We start from the raw sequence: 15,300 nt of genomic DNA on the forward strand, positions 1-15,300 counted from the left end.
CATCATCTAATGATTATGACATCATAAAATGATTATGACATCAACAAAATGATTATCACATCATCCAATGATTATTACATCAAATGATTATGACATCAACAAAATGATTATGTCATCATCCAATGATTACGACATCATCTAATGATTATGACATCATCAAATGATTATGACATCAACAAAATGATTATGACATCATCCAATGATTATGACATCAAATGATTATGATATCATCAAATCATTATGACATCAACGAAATGATTATGACATCAACAAAATGATTATGACATCATCAAATGATTATGACATCAACAAAATGATTATGACATCATCTAATGATTATGACATCATCAAATGATTATGACATCAACAAAAGGATTATGACATCATCCAATGATTATGACATCAACAAAATGATTATGACATCATAAAATGATTATGATATCAACAAAATGATTATGACATCATTCAATGATTATGACATCAAATGATTATGACATCATCAAATGATTATGACATCAACAAAATGATTATGACATCATCCAATGATTATGACATCAAATGATTATGATATCATCAAATCATTATGACATCAACGAAATGATTATGACATCAACAAAATGATTATGACATCATCAAATGATTATGACATCAACAAAATGATTATGACAACATCTAATGATTATGACATCATCAAATGATTATGACATCAACAAAAGGATTATGACATCATCCAATGATTATGACATCAACAAAATTATTATGACATCATAAAATGATTATGACATCAACAAAATGATTATGACATCATCCAGTGATTATGACATCAAATGATTATGACATCATCAAATGATTATGACATCAACAAAATGATTATGACATCATCAAATGATTATGACATCATCAAATGATTATGACATCATCCAATGATTATGACATCAAATGATTATGACATCATCAAATGATTACGACATCAACAAAACTATTATGACATCATCTAATGATTATGACATCATCAAATGATTATGACATCAACAAAATGATTATGACATCATCTAATGATTATGACATCATCAAATGATTATGACATCAACAAAATGATTATGACATCATCCAATGATTATTACATCATATGATTATGACATCATCAAATGATTATGACATCAACAAAATTATTATGACATCATCTAATGATTATGACATCATCAAATGATTATGACATCAACAAAATGATTATGACATTATCCAATGATTATGACATCAAATGATTATGACATTATCAAATGATTATGACATCAACAAAATGATTATGACATCATCCAATGATTATGACATCAAGTGATTATGACATCATCAAATCATTATGACATCAACAAAATGATTATGACATCATCAAATGATTATGACTTCAACAAAATGATTATGACATTATCTAATGATTATGACATCATCAAATGATTATGACATCAACAAAATGATTATGACATCATACAATGATTATGACATCAAATGATTATGACATCATGAAATGATTATGACATCAACAAAATGATTATGACATCATCTAATGACTATGACATCATCAAATGATTATGACATCAACAAAATGATTATGACATCAACAAAATGATTATGACATCATAAAATGATTATGACATCAACAAAATGATTATGGCATCATCAAATGATTATGACATCATCCAATGATTATGACATCAAATGATTATGACATCACCAAATGATTATGACATCAACAAAATGATTATGACATCATCCAATGATTATGACATCAAATGATTATGATATCATCAAATCATTATGACATCAACGAAATGATTATGACATCTACAAAATGATTATGACATCATCAAATGATTATGACATCAATAAAATGATTATGACATCATCTAATGATTATGACATCATCAAATGATTATGACATCAACAAAATGATTATGACATCATCTAATGATTATGACATCATCAAATGATTATGACATCAACAAAAGGATTATGACATCATCCAATGATTATGACATCAACAAAATGATTATGACATCATAAAATGATTATGACATCAACAAAATGATTATGACATCATCCAATGATTATGACATCAAATGATTATGACATCATCAAATGATTATGACATCAACAAAATGATTATGACATCATCAAATTATTATGACATCATCAAATGATTATGACATCAACAAAATGATTATGACATCATCCAATGATTATGACATCAAATGATTATGACATCATCAAATGATTATGACATCAACAAAATGATTATGACATCATCTAATGATTATGACATCATCAAATGATTATGACATCAAAAAAATGATTATGACATCATCTAATGATTATTACATCAAATGATTATGACATCATCAAATGATTATGACATCAACAAAATGATTATGACATCATCTAATGATTATGACATCATCAAATGATTATGACATCAACAAAATGATTATGACATCATCCAATGATTATGACATCAAATGATTATGACATCATCAAATGATTATGACATGAACAAAATGATTATGACATCATCCAATGATTATGACATCAAATGATTATGACATCAACAAAATGATTATGTCATCATCCAATGATTATGACATCATCTAATGATTATGACATCATCAAATGATTATGACATCAACAAAATGATTATGACATCATCCAATGATTATGACATCAAATGATTATGATATCATCAAATCATTATGACATCAACGAAATGATTATGACATCAACAAAATGATTATGACATCATCAAATGATTATGACATCAACAAAATGATTATGACATCATCTAATGATTATGACATCATCAAATTATTATGACATCAACAAAAGGATTATGACATCATCCAATGATTATGACATCAACAAAATGATTATGACATCATAAAATGATTATGACATCAACAAAATGATTATGACATCATCCAATGATTATGACATCAAATGATTATGACATCATCAAATGAATATGACATCAACAAAATGATTATGACATCATCCAAAGATTATGACATCAAATGATTATGATATCATCAAATCATTATGACATCAACGAAATGATTATGACATCAACAAAATGATTATGACATCATCAAATGGTTATGACATCAACAATATGATTATGACATCATCTAATGATTATGACATCATCAAATGATTATGACATCAACAAAAGGATTATGACATCATCCAATGATTATGACATCAACAAAATGATTATGACATCATAAAATGATTATGACATCAACAAAATGATTATGACATTATCCAATGATTATGACATCAAATGATTATGACATCATCAAATGATTATGACATCATCAAAATGATTATGACATCATCAAATGATTATGACATCATCAAATGATTATGACATCAACAAAATGATTACGACATCATCCAATGATTATGACATCAAATGATTATGACATCATCAAATGATTATGACATCAACAAAATGATTATGACATCATCAAATGATTATGACATCAACAAAATGATTATGACATCATCTAATGATTATGACATCATCAAATGATTATGACATCAACAAAATGATTATGACATCAACGAAATGATTATGACATCAACAAAATGATTATGACATCATCAAATGATTATGACATCAACAAAATTATTATGACATCATCTAATGATTATGACATCATCAAATGATTATGACATCAACAAAAGGATTATGACATCATCCAATGATTATGACATCAACAAAATGATTATGACATCATAAAATGATTATGACATCAACAAAATGATTATGACATCATCCAATGATTATGACATCAAATGATTATGACATCATCAAATGATTATGACATCAACAAAATGATTATGACATCATCAAATGATTATGACATCATCAAATGATTATGACATCAATAAAATGATTATGACATCATCCAATGATTATGACATCAAATGATTATGACATCATCCAATGATTATGACATCAAAAAAATGATTATGACATCATCTAATGATTATGACATCATCAAATGATTATGACATCAACAAAATTATTATGACATCATCTAATGATTATGACATCATCAAATGATTATGACATCAACAAAATGATTATGACATCATCAAATGATTATGACATCATCCAATGATTATGACATCAAATGATTATGACATCAACAAAATGATTATGACATCATCCAATGATTATGACATCAAATGATTATGACATCATCAAATCATTATGACATCAACAAAATGATTATGACATCATCAAATGATTATGACTTCAACAAAATGATTATGACATTATCTAATGATTATGACATCATCAAATGATTATGACATCAACAAAATGATTATGACATCATACAATGATTATGACATCAAATGATTATGACATCATGAAATGATTATGACATCAACAAAATGATTATGACATCATCTAATGACTATGACATCATCAAATGATTATGACATCAACAAAATGATTATGACATCAACAAAATGATTATGGCATCATCAAATGATTATGACATCATCCAATGATTATGACATCAAATGATTATGATATCATCAAATCATTATGACATCAACGAAATGATTATGACATCATCTAATGATTATGACATCATCAAATGATTATGACATCAACAAAAGGATTATGACATCATCCAATGATTATGACATCAACAAAATGATTATAACATCATAAAATGATTATGACATCAACAAAATGATTATGACATCATCCAATGATTATGACATCAAATGATTATGACATCATCAAATGATTATGACATCAACAAAATGATTATGACATCATCAAATGATTATGACATCAACAAAATGATTATGACATCATCCAATGATTATGACATCAAATGATTATGACATCATCAAATGATTATGACATCAACAAAATGATTATGACATCATCTAATGATTATGACATCATCAAATGATTATGACATCAACAAAATGATTATGACATCATCTAATGATTATTGCATCAAATGATTATGACATCATCAAATGATTATGACATCAACAAAATGATTATGACATCATCCAATGATTATGACATCAAATGATTATGACATCATCAAATGATTATGACATGAACAAAATGATTATGACATCATCCAATGATTATGACATCAACAAAATGATTATGACATCAACAAAATGATTATGACATCATCAAATGATTATGACTTCAACAAAAATGATTATGACATTATCTAATGATTATGACATCATCCAATGATTATGACATCAACAAAATGATTAAAACATCATAAAATGATTATTACATCAACAAAATGATTATGACATCATCTAATGATTATGACATCATCAAATGATTATGACATCAACAAAATGATTATGACATCATCCAATGATTATGACATCAAATGATTATGATATCATCAAATCATTATGACATCAACGAAATGATTATGACATCAACAAAATGATTATGACATCATCAAATGATTATGACATCAACAAAATGATTATGACATCATCTAATGATTATGACATCATCAAATTATTATGACATCAACAAAAGGATTATGACATCATCCAATGTTTATGACATCAACAAAATGATTATGACATCATAAAATGATTATGACATCAACAAAATGATTATGGCATCATCCAATGATTATGACATCAAATGATTATGACATCATCAAATGATTATGACATCAACAAAATGATTATGACATCATCCAATGATTATGACATCAAATGATTATGATATCATCAAATCATTATGACATCAACAAAATGATTATGACATCAACAAAATGATTATGACATCATCAAATGGTTATGACATTAACAATATGATTATGACATCATCTAATGATTATGACATCATCAAATGATTATGACATCAACAAAAGGATTATGACATCATCCAATGATTATGACATCAACAAAATGATTATGACATCATAAAATGATTATGACATCAACAAAATGATTATGACATTATCCAATGATTATGACATCAAATGATTATGACATCATCAAATGATTATGACATCATCAAAATGATTATGACATCATCAAATGATTATGACATCATCAAATGATTATGACATCAACAAAATGATTACGACATCATCCAATGATTATGACATCAAATGATTATGACATCATCAAATGATTATGACATCAACAAAATGATTATGACATCATCAAATGATTATGACATCAACAAAATGATTATGACATCATCTAATGATTATGACATCATCAAATGATTATGACATCAACAAAATGATTATGACATCAACGAAATGATTATGACATCAACAAAATGATTATGACATCATCAAATGATTATGACATCAACAAAATGATTATGACATCATCTAATGATTATGACATCATCTAATGATTATGACATCATCAAATGATTATGACATCAACAAAATGATTATGACATCATCTAATGATTATGACATCATCAAATGATTATGACATCAACAAAATGATTATGACATCAACGAAATGATTATGACATCAACAAAATGATTATGACATCATAAAATGAATATGACATCAACAAAATGATTATGACATCATCCAATGATTATGACATCAAATGATTATGACATCATCAAATGATTATGACATCAACAAAATGATTATGACATCATCAAATGATTATGACATCATCAAATGATTATGACATCAATAAAATGATTATGACATCATCCAATGATTATGACATCAAATGATTATGACATCATCAAATGATTATGACATCAACAAAATGATTATGACATCATCTAATGATTATGACATCATCAAATGATTATGACATCAACAAAAAGATTATGACATCATCAAATGATTATGACATCAACAAAATGATTATGACATCATCCATTGATTATTACATCATATGATTTTGACATCATCAAATGATTATGACATCAACAAAATTATTATGACATCATCTAATGATTATGACATCATCAAATGATTATGACATCAACAAAATGATTATGACATCATCCAATGATTATGACATCAAATGATTATGACATCATCAAATGATTATGACATCAACAAAATGATTATGACATCATCCAATGATTATGACATCAAATGATTATGACATCATCAAATCATTATGACATCAACAAAATGATTATGACATCATCAAATGATTATGACTTCAACAAAATGATTATGACATTATCTAATGATTATGACATCATCAAATGATTATGACATCAACAAAATGATTATGACATCATACAATGATTATGACATCAAATGATTATGACATCATGAAATGATTATGACATCAACAAAATGATTATGACATCATTTAATGACTATGACATCATCAAGTGATTATGACATCAACAAAATGATTATGAAATCATCCAATGATTATTACATCAAATGATTATGACATCAACAAAATGATTATGACATCATACAATGATTATGACATCAAATGATTATGACATCATGAAATGATTATGACATCAACAAAATGATTATGACATCATCTAATGACTATGACATCATCAAATGATTATGACATCAACAAAATGATTATGACATCAACAAAATGATTATGACATCATAAAATGATTATGACATCAACAAAATGATTATGGCATCATCAAATGATTATGACATCATCCAATGATTATGACATCAAATGATTATGACATCACCAAATGATTATGACATCAACAAAATGATTATGACATCATCCAATGATTATGACATCAAATGATTATGATATCATCAAATCATTATGACATCAACGAAATGATTATGACATCTACAAAATGATTATGACATCATCAAATGATTATGACATCAACAAAATGATTATGACATCATCTAATGATTATGACATCATCAAATGATTATGACATCAACAAAAGGATTATGACATCATCCAATGATTATGACATCAACAAAATGATTATAACATCATAAAATGATTTTGACATCAACAAAATGATTATGACATCATCCAATGATTATGACATCAAATGATTATGACATCATCAAATGATTATGACATCAACAAAATGATTATGACATCATCAAATGATTATGACATCAACAAAATGATTATGACATCATCCAATGATTATGACATCAAATGATTATGACATCATCAAATGATTATGACATCAACAAAATGATTATGACATCATCTAATGATTATGACATCATCAAATGATTATGACATCAACAAAATGATTATGACATCATCTAATGATTATTACATCAAATGATTATGACATCATCAAATGATTATGACATCAACAAAATGATTATGACATCATCTAATGATTATGACATCATCAAATGATTATGACATCAACAAAATGATTATGACATCATCCAATGATTATGACATCAAATGATTATGACATCATCAAATGATTATGACATGAACAAAATGATTATGACATCATCCAATGATTATGACATCAAATGATTATGACATCATCAAATCAATATGACATCAACAAAATGATTATGACATCAACAAAATGATTATGACATCATCAAATGATTATGACTTCAACAAAAATGATTACGACATTATCTAATGATTATGACATCATCAAATGATTATGACATCAACAAAATGATTATGACATCATCCAATGATTATGACATCAAATGATTATGACATAAACATAATGATTATGTCATCATCCAATGATCATGACATCATCTAATGATTATGACATCATCAAATGATTATGACATCAACAAAATGATTATGACATCATCCAATGATTATGACATCAAATGATTATGATATCATCAAATCATTATGACATCAACGAAATGATTATGACATCAACAAAATGATTATGACATCATCAAATGATTATGACATCAACAAAATGATTATGACATCATCTAATGATTATGACATCATCAAATTATTATGACATCAACAAAAGGATTATGACATCATCCAATGATTATGACATCAACAAAATGATTATGACATCATAAAATGATTATGACATCAACAAAATGATTATGACATTATCCAATGATTATGACATCAAATGATTATGACATCATCAAATGATTATGACATCAACAAAATGATTATGACATCATCCAATGATTATGACATCAAATGATTATGATATCATCAAATCATTATGACATCAACGAAATGATTATGACATCAACAAAATGATTGTGACATCATCAAATGGTTATGACATCAACAATAAGATTATGACATCATCTAATGATTATGACATCATCAAATGATTATGACATCAACAAAAGGATTATGACATCATCCAATGATTATGACATCAACAAAATGATTATGACATCATAAAATGATTATGACATCAACAAAATGATTATGACATTATCCAATGATTATGACATCAACAAAATGATTATGACATCATCAAATGATTATGACATCATCAAATGATTATGACATCAACAAAATGATTATGACATCATCTAATGATTATGACATCATCAAATGATTATGACATCAACAAAATGATTATGACATCAACGAAATGATTATGACATCAACAAAATGATTATGACATCATCAAATGATTATGACATCAACAAAATGATTATGACATCATCTAATGATTATGACATCATCAAATGATTATGACATCAACAAAAGGATTATGACATCATCCAATGATTATGACATCAACAAAATGATTATGACATCATAAAATGATTATGACATCAACAAAATGATTACGACATCATCCAATGATTATGACATCAAATGATTATGACATCATCAAATGATTATGACATCAACAAAATGATTATGACATCATCAAATGATTATGACATCATCAAATGATTATGACATCAATAAAATGATTATGACATCATCCAATGATTATGACATCAAATGATTATGACATCATGAAATGATTATGACATCAACAAAATGATTATGACATCATCTAATGACTATGACATCATCAAATGATTATGACATCAACAAAATGATTATGACATCAACAAAATGATTATGACATCATAAAATGATTATGACATCAACAAAATGATTATGGCATCATCAAATGATTATGACATCATCCAATGATTATGACATCAAATGATTATGACATCACCAAATGATTATGACATCAACAAAATGATTATGACATCATCCAATGATTATGACATCAAATGATTATGATATCATCAAATCATTATGACATCAACGAAATGATTATGACATCTACAAAATGATTATGACATCATCAAATGATTATGACATCAACAGAATGATTATGACATCATCTAATGATTATGACATCATCAAATGATTATGACATCAACAAAAGGATTGTGACATCATCCAATGATTATGACATCAACAAAATGATTATAACATCATAAAATGATTATGACATCAACAAAATGATTATGACATCATCCAATGATTATGACATCAAATGATTATGACATCATCAAATGATTATGACATCAACAAAATGATTATGACATCATCAAATGATTATGACATCATCAAATGATTATGACATCAACAAAATGATTATGACATCATCCAATGATTATGACATCAAATGATTATGACATCATGAAATGATTATGACATCAACAAAATGATTATGACATCATCTAATGACTATGACATCATCAAATGATTATGACATCAACAAAATGATTATGACATCAACAAAATGATTATGACATCATAAAATGATTATGACATCAACAAAATGATTATGGCATCATCAAATGATTATGACATCATCCAATGATTATGACATCAAATGATTATGACATCACCAAATGATTATGACATCAACAAAATGATTATGACATCATCCAATGATTATGACATCAAATGATTATGATATCATCAAATCATTATGACATCAACGAAATGATTATGACATCTACAAAATGATTATGACATCATCAAATGATTATGACATCAACAAAATGATTATGACATCATCTAATGATTATGACATCATCAAATGATTATGACATCAACAAAAGGATTGTGACATCATCCAATGATTATGACATCAACAAAATGATTATAACATCATAAAATGATTATGACATCAACAAAATGATTATGACATCATCCAATGATTATGACATCAAATGATTATGACATCATCAAATGATTATGACATCAACAAAATGATTATGACATCATCAAATGATTATGACATCATCAAATGATTATGACATCAACAAAATGATTATGACATCATCCAATGATTATGACATCAAATGATTATGACATCATCAAATGATTATGACATCAACAAAATGATTATGACATCATCTAATGATTATGACATCATCAAATGATTATGACATCAACAAAATGATTATGACATCATCTAATGATTATTACATCAAATAATTATGACATCATCAAATGATTATGACATCAACAAAATGATTATGACATCATCTAATGATTATGACATCATCAAATGATTATGACATCAACAAAATGATTATGACATCATCCAATGATTATGACATCAAATGATTATGACATCATCAAATGATTATGACATGAACAAAATGATTATGACATCATCCAATGATTATGACATCAAATGATTATGACATCATCACATCAATATGACATCAACAAAATGATTATGACATCAACAAAATGATTATGACATCATCCAATGATTATGACATCAAATGATTATGACATAAACAAAATGATTATGTCATCATCCAATGATTATGACATCATCTAATGATTATGACATCATCAAATGATTATGACATCAACAAAATGATTATGACATCATCCAATGATTATGACATCAAATGATTATGATATCATCAAATCATTATGACATCAACGAAATGATTATGACATCTACAAAATGATTATGACATCATCAAATGATTATGACATCAACAGAATGATTATGACATCATCTAATGATTATGACATCATCAAATGATTATGACATCAACAAAAGGATTGTGACATCATCCAATGATTATGACATCAACAAAATGATTATAACATCATAAAATGATTATGACATCAACAAAATGATTATGACATCATCCAATGATTATGACATCAAATGATTATGACATCATCAAATGATTATGACATCAACAAAATGATTATGACATCATCAAATGATTATGACATCATCAAATGATTATGACATCAACAAAATGATTATGACATCATCCAATGATTATGACATCAAATGATTATGACATCATGAAATGATTATGACATCAACAAAATGATTATGACATCATCTAATGACTATGACATCATCAAATGATTATGACATCAACAAAATGATTATGACATCAACAAAATGATTATGACATCATAAAATGATTATGACATCAACAAAATGATTATGGCATCATCGAATGATTATGACATCATCCAATGATTATGACATCAAATGATTATGACATCACCAAATGATTATGACATCAACAAAATGATTATGACATCATCCAATGATTATGACATCAAATGATTATGATATCATCAAATCATTATGACATCAACGAAATGATTATGACATCTACAAAATGATTATGACATCATCAAATGATTATGACATCAACAAAATGATTATGACATCATCTAATGATTATGACATCATCAAATGATTATGACATCAACAAAAGGATTGTGACATCATCCAATGATTATGACATCAACAAAATGATTATAACATCATAAAATGATTATGACATCAACAAAATGATTATGACATCATCCAATGATTATGACATCAAATGATTATGACATCAACAAAATGATTATGACATCATCAAATGATTATGACATCATCAAATGATTATGACATCAACAAAATGATTATGACATCATCCAATGATTATGACATCAAATGATTATGACATCATCGAATGATTATGACATCAACAAAATGATTATGACATCATCTAATGATTATGACATCATCAAATGATTATGACATCAACAAAATGATTATGACATCATCTAATGATTATTACATCAAATGATTATGACATCATCAAATGATTATGACATCAACAAAATGATTATGACATAATATAATGATTATGACATCATCAAATGATTATGACATCAACAAAATGATTATGACATCATCCAATGATTATGACATCAAATGATTATGACATCATCAAATGATTATGACATGAACAAAATGATTATGACATCATCCAATGATTATGACATCAAATGATTATGACATCATCAAATCAATATGACATCAACAAAATGATTATGACATCAACAAAATGATTATGACATCATCCAATGATTATGACATCAAATGATTATGACATAAACAAAATGATTATGTCATCATCCAATGATTATGACATCATCTAATGATTATGACATCATCAAATGATTATGACATCAACAAAATGATTATGACATCATCCAATGATTATGACATCAAATGATTATGATATCATCAAATCATTATGACATCAACGAAATGATTATGACATCAACAAAATGATTATGACATCATCAAATGATTATGACATCAACAAAATGATTATGACATCATCTAATGATTATGACATCATCAAATGATTATGACATCAACAAAAGGATTATGACATCATCCAATGATTATGACATCAACAAAATGATTATGACATCATAAAATGTTTATGACATCAACAAAATGATTATGACATCATCCAATGATTATGACATCAAATGATTATGACATCATCAAATGATTATGACATCAACAAAATGATTATGACATCAAATGATTATGATATCATCAAATCATTATGACATCAACAAAATGATTATGACATCAACAAAATGATTATGACATCATCTAATGATTATGACATCATCAAATGATTATGACATCAACAAAAGGATTATGACATCATCCAATGATTATGACATCAACAAAATGATTATGACATCATAAAATGTTTATGACATCAACAAAATGATTATGACATCATCCAATGATTATGACATCAAATGATTATGACATCATCAAATGATTATGACATCATCAAAATGATTATGACATCATCAAATGATTATGACATCAACAAAATGATTACGACATCATCCAATGATTATGACATCAAATGATTATGACTTCATCAAATGATTATGACATCAACAAAATGATTATGACATCATCTAATGATTATGACATCATCAAATGATTATGACATCAACAAAATGATTATGACATCATCTAATGATTATGACATCATCAAATGATTATGACATCAACAAAATGATTATGACATCATCCAATGATTATTACATCATATGATTATGACATCATCAAATGATTATGACATCAACAAAATGATTATGACATCATCTAATGATTATGACATCATCAAATGATTATGACATCAACAAAATGATTATGACATCATCCATTGATTATGACATCAAATGATTATGACATCATCAAATGATTATGACATCAACAAAATGATTATGACATCATCCAATGATTATGACATCAAATGATTATGACATCATCAAATCATTATGACATCAACAAAATGATAATGACATCATCAAATGATTATGACATCAACAAAATGATTATGACATTATCTAATGATTATGACATCATCAAATGATTATGACATCATCAAATGATTATGACATCAACAAAATGATTATGACATCATACAATGATTATGACATCAAATGATTATGACATCATGAAATGATTGTGACATCAACAAAATGATTATGACATCATCTAATGATTATGACATCATCAAATGATTATGACATCAACAAAATGATTATGACATCATCCAATGATTATGACATCAAATGATTATGACATCAACAAAATGATTATGTCATCATCCAATGATTATGACATCATCTAATGATTATGACATCATCAAATGATTATGACATCAACAAAATGATTATGACATCATCCAATGATTATGACATCAAATGATTATGACATCATCAAATGATTATGACATCAACAAAATGATTATGACATCATCCAATGATTATGACATCAAATGATTATGACATCAACAAAATGATTATGACATCATCCAATGATTATGACATCAAATGATTATGACATCATCAAATGATTATGACATCAACAAAATGATTATGACATCATCCAATGATTATGACATCAAATGATTATGACATCATCAAATCATTATGACATCAACAAAATGATTATGACATCA

This window comes from Dendrobates tinctorius, unplaced genomic scaffold, assembly GCF_039654945.1.
Source record: "Dendrobates tinctorius isolate UK_male_01 unplaced genomic scaffold, ASM3965494v1 ptg000019l, whole genome shotgun sequence".
Classification (NCBI taxonomy): Eukaryota; Metazoa; Chordata; class Amphibia; order Anura; family Dendrobatidae; genus Dendrobates; species Dendrobates tinctorius.